The sequence below is a fragment of the Rousettus aegyptiacus genome, unplaced genomic scaffold (assembly GCF_014176215.1).
Source record: "Rousettus aegyptiacus isolate mRouAeg1 unplaced genomic scaffold, mRouAeg1.p scaffold_m13_p_9, whole genome shotgun sequence".
Lineage (NCBI taxonomy): Eukaryota > Metazoa > Chordata > Mammalia > Chiroptera > Pteropodidae > Rousettus > Rousettus aegyptiacus.
In genome coordinates this window covers 59,895,923-59,908,646 of record NW_023416312.1, presented here as the reverse complement: position 1 = coordinate 59,908,646, position 12,724 = coordinate 59,895,923, and positions in this window count along the sequence as shown.

The window sequence follows — 12,724 nt, the reverse complement described above, 5'->3', positions numbered from 1 at the left end:
GTTGTTAGGAAAAGGGTGAGTCTTCTGCAGAGGACCTAATGGGTCCACCAGAGTCCTGCATCCTGCAATGTTGGAGGTTTGTTCAGAGTCCTAAAACATCTATATCTTTTGCTGCCCCTTTTGCTGACCAAGACCAGAGCAGACCACACTAAGGCCATACGACTGAGGGTAGAGTGTCCCAAGACCCCTGTCTGGCCTTACCAACCCTGCTCTCCAGCCATAGACTCTACATGTTGAGGAAGCTGGGTTATATGATTGTGCCAAAAATTAACTTCTAAATGGTTCTTGTTAGGACAGCTCTGGAAGAGAGGATGGACCAAGAACAAGAAGTCCCCAAATGTGTGCCCTCGGCTCCTTAGATGACAGAAGAAACTGATTCCAAACTTTGGGGGTTTTCATTTAGGGATGAGAGAGATGGTTTTTCACAGCTTGAATAGATAAGGTAGACTTGCATGCAGGGGAGATTGCTCAGGCTGAGCCCTCTCACAAATCTGCCCCTGGATTCTCAGCAGCAGTCTGGCTACTGCTAGGCTACTCAGAAAAAAAAGATATGTTCCCAATAAACCCACAGACACCAAATTTTCAAACACATTTGCTTAACACACATTTCTCTTCTCCTTTCTTCTGTTGCTATTGCCTTACTACTCACTTTGTCTTCTCCCCAAGTCTCAATCTCTCTGTGTCTCTGCTTTTCTATCTCTGTCTCAGTTTCTCTTTGCATATCTGTTTCTCTGTCTCTTTATTTTTTCTCTCTCTATACTTCTTGATGGAGCACATCTTCCTGTCTCCACCTTGTTCTTATGTCCAGGGATGGGCAAGGGGTTTGGCCAGATGACTATGTCACGTTCACTGTCTCTGGTGCCTTAAGGTTCCCACCTCCCCAGAATCTAGTATGTTGCAGTTGTTCTATAGTCTGACACTGTGCCTCAGCACCCACTCACCACCCTTCTTGAGCCTTTCTCATAGCCTTCATAGGGTTTCTTTCCAGACCCCCAAGGGGGCTTTTTATTTTACCCCCCCCCCACACACACACCTATTTCTGTGGTTTCGCTTCCACATGGTTCTGCTGGGTGCCCTTGGCAAAATGTTCCCCAGAGTCCAGCTGGGTCCCCGGCAGTGCCCAGGGATTCCTCAAGAGGGCACTGCCAGCCTTCTTGGTAGCAGCCTGCTGCCTGTATTGGGTGCCTGTGGGAACAATGCAGGATTGTATGAAACTAGTAAACAGTTGGCTTCATGTAATTCAGATGGTACCTCAGAGGATCTGGGCCCCCTTGACCATAACTTGCTTTGATTGTACAGCTTTCTTACAAATAACTCCAAAACACTTGGGTATTGCCTCTACTCTTGCCTCTGTGATCCCATTGCGCCTGATTCTTGAAGGCCACTGGGAAAGTTGGTTCTCTTTGTTTCACTGTATAGACTGAACTCTAAAACTCAGGGAAGTCCAGTGAATTTCTCCCAGGAAACTAAATAAGGGCTCAAGTGTCCAATCTGGTGACCTACTTCTTCATGTCCACGTGGAAGATCATAAAGGGGAACAGAGAAGACACAGTATCAGTGAAAGCCAGGGATTACCTGCTGGCATTTGGAACTTCTGGAGCTGAAGCTTTGCTTCTTTTCCCCAAGATAATGTTCTCCCAGACCAAACTTAGGAAGGCAAGTGGCTTCTTCTTACAGTTTTTCTAGCCCTGGCACAGAAGGTTGACTGGCTGGCAGGCGGGCAATATATTATTCCTTATGTACCTGCCAATACAACTGTTTCTCTGTTTCTCTATCTCTGTCTCTGTTTCTCTTTGTGTATCTGTTTCTCTGTCTCTTTCTTTTTCTCTCTCTATATTCCTTCATGGAGCATGTCTTCCTTTCTCCACCTTGTTCTTATGCTCAGGGATGGGCAAAGGGCTTGGCCAGGTGACTATTTCATGCTGATTGGTTTGGTCATGCCTTTCTGGCTAAGAGAACTGAGGGCTGAGGGTCAGAAAAGTCACGTACTTTGAGCTGGCATAAGTGGAGGAGTGGAGGCTGTTCTTCTTCCTCTCCTGAAGATTTATGGAGCAATGTAAGGATGGATGGGAGTGGGCAATGAGTTTAATGTATATTCAGAAAGAGGAGATGACCATGGCTTGGGGAGTGAAGGGTAGCCTGGAAGCCAAAATAATTAGATAAATAAGCTCAGGAAAGGAGTGCCTGGGGAGCACCAGTCAGCTACCAGCAATGTGAGGAAATTAGTTGTCCACATAATGCACCTCCACAAACATTAAAACTCGGCCAGCTTTGGTACAGTAGCCCCTGCAAAGAGATGGCATGTTTGAAACAATCTCTGAGCACAACAAAAATACTTCTACTACCCTTGGTTGTCAAATACTCATCTAACTCCTGAGGACCAATGTTATATGTTCCATTTTCCTTATGGGGTACAGAGGCAGCTTTCCAACAGGCAAAGGACAGAGCCACCTCTAAAGAAGGCCTCTCTCCAGACTCACATTGCTTTGGTATTGCTTGGGAGATTGTTCTGCTCCAAAAAAAAATGTTTGAACAGAGAGCTTCTGCCCTGAGTAAGAAGAGTCATGGGAAGGATGAACAGGCTTCAGTCTGCTGTGTCCCGAGCCGCCAACCCTGTACTTCTCAGCCTAAGCAGGAGGACCATGTTAGAAATCCAGGCAGGTCAAGTTGCATATAGTTTGTAGGATCAGTGGGATTTAAAATCAGTCAGTGGGGACCAGATGATACTACGGACTTTGTTATATTTGTCAAGTATGGTAATAGCATGTTTTTTTAAGTTCTTTATCAGTTAGAGATTAATAGAAAAATATTTATAGATGATATGTCATGAAACCTGGGATTTTTCCTCCCCAGAAAATTACAGTAACAAAATTATATGAAATAACATTGGCAAAATATTGGAAAATTTCAAAGCTAGGTGATAGGTATTTGGGAGTTTTATTATACTATTTTCACCTCTTTGTATATGGTGAAACTCGAGGTGAGAAAAGAGGAGTCATTAGGGTTAAGATTCAAACTAGCTCAGAAGGAAAAAAAAAGAGAACATTTCCAAAAGAAATTTCTGGTATTTCTGAGCAAATACATACAGCCTGGTAAGAGTGGCTGCTTCTGGAGAGGGTGTCTGGGGGCTTAGAGTGAGAGGAAAACTTCTCACTACATGCTCTTTTGTATGGTAGGGATTTGAAATTATATTAATTTCTTTTTCTATGGAAAAATCTCATTTGAAAAGTCCCTCAGGCAGATTGAGGGACAGCAGTCCACAGGTTGCTCACATTTGCTCGACTATGGCAGGTGGATCATGAAAGGGAAGCCCTTACCTTGGCAGGTTGGCCAGGCCCACTCCCTCAACACCACCAACACTGCCCACTCTCTTCTTCTGCTTGTTTTTCCAAAACATCGACCTATTCCAAAATGTGGGCTGCCCAAAGCCACAGGAGAGGACTCCCAGAATAACCTCCCAAGGCACAGCTAGATAGGGAAGAGGGGTTGTTCTTGCCTGGTTCCCAAAGGGAGAAAATATGATCCTCTGAATGTAAGAAAGGTTCTCAGCTAGGTGATGGGTATTTGGGAGTTTTATTATACTATTTTCACCTCTTTGTATATGGTGAAACTTGAGATGAGAAAAGAGGAGTCATTAGAGTTAAGATTCAAACTAGCTCAGAAGGAAAAAAAAGAGAATATTTCCAAAAGAAATTTCTGGTATTTCAAGAGATCACTCCCTGTACCTTCCAGGCAAACAAAGTCCATCCTTTCTCCTTTGCTGGCCTTGCAGATAGTGAGGGCTATGTTTACAACTAAAGGGGCCCACTCAAGCGGCTTCCCAGGCCTCCTACTTTCAAAGCAGCGGCTGCCTTTTCAGAGATGTATCACTGTGAGCTGTGGATGACACTTCAACCCAAAGCTGGATTATCTATGGAGCAGATTATCTAACCCTCAAGGCCAAGGTACATTCCTTGAGAAAATATGCCAGCAGCCAGGATGAAGAAGGGGAGCCTCAGTTCTTCCTGCTGAGAGCTGTGAACTCCTGGTAAGCACAGATTATGGTGCTAGAGCTTAGAGAAAATGCCCAAATTGGGAGATCAGCCTGCTTGCCCCAGGATCTTGGCTGACACCATCCTCCCACACCCTGGCCTGAGCAGCTGGTCCTCGCACTATCATGAGCTCCTGTCACTGAAAAAAAATGGAGCAGACTCCAGCCATGGGAAGCACCTACCCTCCTACTATCCGTCCCCTATGCTCTCCATTGCTATAGGGTTTTCACTGTGATGACCAGGAGTGCATAAGAGGCCCTGGACTCTGGAGCTGAGGCTGTCTGCAGGCTCCTTTGAGCAGCTGTCACCCCAGCCTTCAAACACGGAAGGGTTACTGCACTCCTCCATCCAGGCCCACTCCAGTCCTAGGTTGCAGACATCTACCCTGGCCATCAGAGAAAAAGAGGTTCTTTCATAAGCACCATTAGTCCCAAACCATGAAGTCAAAAAAACAATACCCCAAGGACCCTCTGAAGAGGGTTTTACATGCTCCTTGGATTATCCTTGAAAATCCTTCAAAATTTCTAAACACTGTAATTATTTCCACAGGCTGAATCCAGCAGTTCTTGGAAAGTTTTCAAAGCATAGAGTGACAGCAGTTCCCCTTAGCTTCTGCTACCCTCCCTACAAGGAACTTTCAGTAAGAGAAACAAATCTTCACTGGGTTATCCTCTATACCCTGGCTGTACCGCTGCTGCCTAGACACAGAAGGTCTATTCAATTCTCAGCCTGAGAGAGCCCCTCCAAGGAGTCGACTTTAGAGCCATGAGCCTAAGCTACAAGCCTAAAGAGCCAATAAGGGCTCTCCATCCTGAGACAAGAACTGCTCAGCTCTCCTCAAATTTCCTCAAAAAAGGAGACATGGAGGTGGCTACTGAATACTGGTGTGGGGTTGACTATTCCAGTTAAAGATGGGTTTGGAAAGAGTAGCTAAATCCTGGGTTTCCTCTGAGTAACCATCCTCTCTCTGCTGATAACTAAGATAGAGGGAAGTCATTAGAACTGCAGCAAGAAGTGTTTTGGCTAGATATCAAGTGGGCCTTCCAGATGATCAGGGCTCTCTATGAGCAGTGGGGTATACTGATTAAGAACATCGACTCTGTTCTCTGTATCTATGAGTCTTTCTGTTTTTCTGCCAGATGGGGGATGGGGGAAATGATGAAGGGATTAGGAAGTGCAAATTGGTAATTATGAAATAGTCATGGGGATGTAAATACAGCATAGGGAATGCACTCTATAATATTGTAATAATTATGTATAGTGCCAGGTGGGTACTAGACTAATCGAGGAGATCACTTCATAAATTATGTAAATGTCTAATCTCAATGCTGCACATCTGAAACTAATATAAAATAATATTGAATGAGAATCTTTGACACATGATGCAGTGAGACACATCTCCAGATCACTCCCCTTGAAAAAAACAATAAGCTGAACATCTAAAACTCAACAACAACAAAAAAAAATCCAAACTGCACACCAGCATGTCTGAGTGAGGGAGTTGTGCATAAGAGCTACCACAGGTCAGAATCCCGGGTGTCAGGCGATGCACTAAGAGAAATAAAGAAGCTGCCTCTCGCAGCTGCCAGAACTCCCTGTGGGGGAAGAAGGGAAGGGGAGAAGGTGCAGGGCCTGAACAGCCCTGCCAGGGAAAGTGTAAGTTCCACCCAGACAGCGCCAGGGCCCAGTCATCAGGGCAAAAAGCAGAAAAGCAGACGGCAGAGAAACAACAGTTGATTTTTACCGGCTGCAGTTGCAAAATTGAGGCTGAGCCACAGCCCCCAACCCCCAAACCAGAGGGTCTCTCCTTGCATAACCTCTAAGACCAAACACTGCAGAACCCCAGGGGAATCTGAGAAAATGCTGCCGAAACTGTTGCTACCACTGACAGGGACTGAAACTGAGGGTAGCAAGTGTGATTAAATATCTACAAGAAAATAAAGACATTATATAAAGGCGTGATTAAGGCTTTATATGAAGCAGCAATACAAGAGACTGAGACGCCACCTACTGGAAACCAAAAGAAAAGCACCTTCTTTGCAGCAGGCTAAAGAGAGACTTTTATATAATAAATCTTCTTTCTGGAAAAAAAGAGAAATAGAATACATTTCCATTAATTCCCATGTGGAGAAATCGTCCATTAAACACCATGAACAACCAAGGCGACAAGGCATCTCAGAAATAAAAAAAAAAATCTCAGGATGGTACTTCTGAAAAATCTCAATGAAGTCTGAAACAAATCATATCAACAATTTCAGAAATTGAAAAAAAAATCGACTAGATTAGCAGAGCAAGGAGATTGAAACTCTCAAAAAGAACCGAATAGAACTTCTGGAGATGAAGAACACACTGCAAGAGTTGAAAAATGAAATAGCAAGTTTGGGAAATAGAGTTGACTAAATGGAGGAAAGGATCAATGATATCGAAGACAGAAACCTAGAAATAAATCAGAAGGAAGAAGAGAGAAATCAAAGAATGAAAAATAATGAAAGAGAAATACAAGAAACAGCTGATACCATCAAGAGAAGAAACAAAGGCGAGGAAAAGGAGCAGGGACTAGAAAGCATTTTCAGACAAATAGTTGACAAGAATTTCCAAAATCTAAGGAATGAGGTGGAGATTGGAATTCAAGAAGTCAACAGAACACCCAATTATCTCAACCCGAAAAAGCTTCGCCGAGACACATTGTATTAAAATTATCAAAAATTAGTGACTAAGACAGAATTCTCAGAGCAACCAGGGAGAAGAAAACCCATGAGATTGCCCTCAGACTTCTTAGTGCAAACCATACAAGCCAGAAAGAAATGGAATAAAATATTTAAACTATTAAGTGAAAGGAACTACCAGCTTAGAATAATGTATCCAGCTAAGCTCTCCTATAGATATGAAGGAGAAATTAAGACCTATCCAGACATAGAACAATTGAGGGAATTCCGCATTATGAGACCTGCACTATAGGAAATACTGAAAGGTCTCAGCTCACTTAAAACAAAATGACCAAAAATATATACACAATTAGGAGTAAAGTGACTATCAGGCAAATAGAACCAGAGGAGTGCAACCCTTCCGAAGAACAGGGTACTATTAGCTTAAATAGTAAGAAGAGAATTGTTAAAACAGGATAGTGATGAACATTCAGCATACATAGGGACAAACTGAGATAACAATGACTACGAAGGGGAGGATTCAAAGATCCAGACTCACAAAGGAGAATGAAGATAAGACACACACAGAAGAAAATGAACGACTGTGTGTGTGTATTCTTTTCATATTCATATAATAACTACACACTAAAGATTCAGAACCAAAGTATATAATATAAAACAAGAAGGACCAGAGGGAAAATCCACAAGAGCCAACCAAAATAAAGAAAATAGAAACACAAGGACAAGGAAACAGTGGAAACACCGAGCTACCAGGAAGCAAAAGATAAAATGGCTATTAAGAAGACCTCATATTTCGATAATCACTCTAAATGTAAATGGACCGAACTCACCAATAAAAAGGCACGGAGTGACAGAATGGATCAAAAAACAAAACCGAAAAATACACTGCCTCCAGGAGACACATTTCAGCTCCAAAGACAAATATAGACTCAAAGTAAAATGGCAGAAAATGATAATTCAAGCAAATGGTAATCAGAGAAAAGTGGGAGTAGTGGTACTAATATTGGATGAAAGACTTCAAAATAAAAAAGGTAAAGGAATATACTGAGGGACACTTCATAATGATAAAGGGAATCATGCACCAAGAAGACATAACACTTATTAATATCTATGCTCCTAATCAGGGAGCCCAGAAATATGTAAAGCAATTACTAACAGAACTAAAGGAAGAAACAGACCAAAACACTATCGTAGTAGGGGACCTAAATACCCCATTGTAAGATATAAACAGATCACCCAAACAGAAAATCAATAAGGAAATAACATTCTTAAATGACACATTAGACCAACAGGCCATAATTGACATTTACAGAGCTTTTCCTCCAAAAACAGTGGCTTATACATTCTTCTCTAGTACACATGGAAAATTCACAAGAATCAACCACATACTGGGACACAGAAATAGCCTCAACAAATATAAGAGGTTTGAAATCATACCAACCATATTCTCGGATCATAATACTTTGAAACTAGAGATCAACTGCAGAAAGATCTCAGGAAGAACCACAAATACATGGAGATTAAACAACATACTACTGAAGAATAACTCAGTCAGAGAAGAAATAAAAAAAAAGATAAAGAGATACATAAAAACAAATTATAATGATAGTACAACATATCAAAACTTTTGGATACAGCAAAAGCGGTCATAAGAGGAAAGCTCATATCATTACAGCTCTATCTCCAAAAACAAAAACAAGACCAAATAAACAACTTAACGCTTAATCTCAAAAAAAAAAACTAGAAAAGAAAGAAAAAATGAAGCCTAAAGTCAGAAGAAGGAAAGAAATAATCAAAATTAGAGCAGAAATAAATGAAATTGACACAAAAATACAATAAAAAAATAAAGGCAACAAAGAGCTGGTTCCCTGAGAAGGTTAATAAAATTGACAACCCTCTGGCTAGACTCACTAAAGAAAAAAGAGAAAGAATACAAATAAACACTATCAGGGATGAAAGACAGACACTGAAGAAATACAAAAGATCATACAAGAATACTATGAAAAAGTATATAACACCGAATTTAATAACCAAGAAAAAATGGACAAGTACTTAGAAAAATACAATCTTTCGAAACTGAATCAAGGAGAACTGGAAAATCTAAATAGGCCGATCAGCAGAATAGAAATTGAAACAATCATCAAAAACTACCAAAAAGTAAAAGTCCAGGACCAGATGGCTGTACCAGTGAATTCTATCAAACATTCAAAGAAGATTTAATGCTTATTCTCTTCAAACTCTTCCAAAAAATCAGAGGAGGAAATGCTTCCCAATATTGCTCTGATACCAAAACCTGGTAAAGATAACACAAAAAAAGAAAACTAGAGACCAATATCTCTCATGAACACAGATGCAAAAATCCTAAATAAGATACTAGCAAACCAAATACAGCAGCATATTAAAAAGATTATACATCACGATCAAGTGGGCTTCATCCCAGAGACACAGGGATGGTTCAATACACGCAAATCAATTAATGTGGTATCCCACATAAACGAATTAAAAAATAAGCATACGATTATATTAATAGATGCAGAAAAAACCTTCAACAATATATAGCATCCATTTATGATGAAAATATTTAATAGAATCAGTATAGAAGGAAGGGATCTTAACATAATAAAGGCCATATATGACAAACCCTCAGCCAACTTTATACTTAATGGTGAAAAATTAAAAACTTTTCCTCTAAGATCAGGAACAAAGCAAGGCTATCCACTATTGCCACTGTTATTCAATATAACATTGGAGATCCTAGCGAGTGCAATCAGACAAGAGAAAGATATAAAAGGCATCCAAATAGGAAATGAAGAAGTCAAATTGTCACTATTTGCAGATGACATGATTCTCTATACAAAAAAAAAAAACCCTAAAGACAAGAACACTGCTAGAAACAATAAGCAAATACAGTAAAGTCTTGGGATAAAAAAAATCAATGTTCAAAAATCCATAGCATTCCTATACTCTAATAATGAAGCATCAGAAAAAGAAGTGGAAAAAACAATTCCTTTTGCAACTGCAACAAAAAGAATAAAGTACCTAGGAATAAATAAAACGTAATATGAAGGACCTATATAATGAAAACTATAAGACCCTATTAAAAGAAATCAAAGAATATACAAAAAATGGAAAGATATTTTGTGTTCTTGGATTAGAAGAATCAACATAGTTAAAATGACCTTATTACCTAAAGCATTGTACAGATTTAATGCAATCCCCATCAAAACCCCATTGGGATTTTTTAAAGAAATCGAAGAAAAAAATTATCGGATTTGTATTGAAGCACAAAAGACTCCGAATTGCCAAAGCCGTCCCGAGAAAAAAGAACAAGGCTGGAGTCATAACTCTGCCTGACTTCAATCTATACTACAAAGTGACAGTAATCAAAACGGCATGGTAATGGTAGCAAAACAGACACACTGACCAGTGGAACAGAATGGAGAGTCCAGAAGTAAACCCATATTTATATGGGCCAATAGTTTTTGACAAAAAAAAAAGCCAAAATCATACAGTGGAGAAAGGAAAGCCTCTTCAATAAATGGTGCTGGGGAAACTAGAAAACCACCTGCAAAAGAATGAAACTAGACTGTTGTCTATCACCACACACCAAAATTAACTCAAAATGGATTAAGGACATGAATACAGGACCAGAAACAATAAAATGCATAGAAGAAAACATAGGAACGAAACTCAAGGACCTTGGACTTAAAGAGAATTTTATGAATTTGACCTCAAAAGCAAGAGAAGTAAAAGCTAAAATAAATGAATGAGACTACATCAAACTAAAAAGCTTCTTCTCAGCAAAAGAAATCATTAACAAGGTAAAAAGACAACCATCCGAATGGGAAAATATATTTGCAAGCAATGCCCCCGATAAGGGTCTAATATCCAAAATATACAAAGAATTCATATGACTTAATAACAACAACAATAACAACAAAAATGATCCAATCAAAAAATGGGCAGAGGACCTGAATAGACACTTCTCCCTAGAGAACATACAAATGGCTAAGAAACTTTTGAAAAGATGCTCAATATTGCTAACTATTAGGGAAATGCGAATCAAAAATACAATGAGATACCATCTCACACCTGTTAGAATAGCTATAATCAACAGGACAAGTAATAAAAAATGTCGGAGAGGGTGCAAAGAAAAAGGAACCCTCATACACTGCTGGTGGGACTGCAAATTGGTATGGCCACTATGGAAAACAGTATGGAGGTTCCTCAAAAAACTAAGAATTGATCTACCATATGATCCAGCAATCCCCTTACTGGGTATTTACCCCAAAGACTTGAAAACTCACATCTGAAAAGTTATTTGCACACCGATGTTCATAGCAGAATTGTTCACAATGGCCAGGACATGAAAGCAACTGAAGTGTCCTATGAGAGATGATTGTCTAAAGAAGCTGTGGTGCATATTTACAATGGAATATTACTCAGCCATAAAAAGAGATGAAATACTGCCATTTGTGACAACATGGATGGACCTTGAGATAATCATGCTAAGTGAAATAAGCCAGACTTAAAAAGTTGAAAATCACATGATATCACTTATATGTGGGACATAAACCCAAAAGCAACAAATGAACAGGACAGAGACTCATAGACATGGACTATAGACTAGAGGTTACCAGAGGGTAGGGAGTGGGGGAGGAGGGGTAGGTAGGTGGTTAAAACGAATCAAATATAGGGAGTAGGAGGAAGGTAAATTGGGTAAAGGGGATCAAATATATGGCATGTGAAGAAAACTGGACTTTGGGTGGTAAACACACAATAGAATATACAGATGTCAATTTATAATGTATGCCTGAAAATTATATAATTATATTAACCAATGTTACCCAATAAACTTATTAAAAAATAAAAAGAAATTTAAAAATAAAATTAATATTGAATGAAAACTGTAATTGAAAAAAAATAACATAGACTCTGAAGTCAGACACACCTGGGCTTGAATACCAGCACTACTAAATACTAGCTTTGTGAGTTTGGGCAATTCAACCTCTCTGAGTCTCCATTTTTTCATTCATAAAGTAGGTATAATAATAGTACTGATCTCATAGGGTATTGGGAAGATTACGAAGATAATGAACACAATATATTTAGCAAAGTGCCTATGCTAAGGTACAATAATAATAGTAATACTAATAACTGAGTGATGTGACAAAGTGTTTCTGGAAATATTTAATAAACATTTAACAAATAGAGACTGAATTTTAGTAATCGCTAGAACCAGTGCCTTTTAGATCCAGGATTTCTAGACTTCTCCAGAACTTGTCCATCTTTAAAATGGTTTTGAGGAAATGTGCTTAGAAGTACTGAGACTCTAAGACTCGTCCAGCAGTTTAGCCATGTAGTTGTCTTCCAACATCTCCAGCTCCTCTAGGTATATCCCTCAGAATACCCAACTGACCCAATTTGCCAAGGTTTCTTGCTATGTGAAAATTTCAGTACTAAAACTGAGAAAGTCCCAGGAAAACCAGGACAAGTTAGTCAGCCTACATCAGCACTCCACCATGGCCATAAATGCTGCATTTAAAGCAGTCCCTCCAAAGCTGTTGAAAACAGCAGGAAAATTCCAAAAGCCCCCATTACTTACTCTCTGAAATAAGCTTGCTGGATAAAATACATGATGCCCAATTAAATTTGAATTTCAGATAAACAATGAATAATTGTTTAGGATAAGTATGTTCAAATACCACATGAAAATACACTAAACAATTGTTTATTGTTTATCAGAAAGTCTAATTTAACTGGGCACTCTGTATATTTTATTTGCTTATTATGTCAACCCTAAAAGCAAGGGCAGTCTTCTGTGGCAAACCAAGCTGGCTTCTTGGGAGGGAGCCAGGGGAATTGCTAGGGGAATCTCAAACAAGAAATCACAGTTCCCTATAAACACAACTTCTACTCTGCATTTCAGCCACCAGTTCCTTCATATTGTGAGCCTTACTGGCCCCCCAGCCACACCGAGCTCTAGGGAAGATAATTTGGGGCAAGGCATCATGCAGTGTGGTTAGA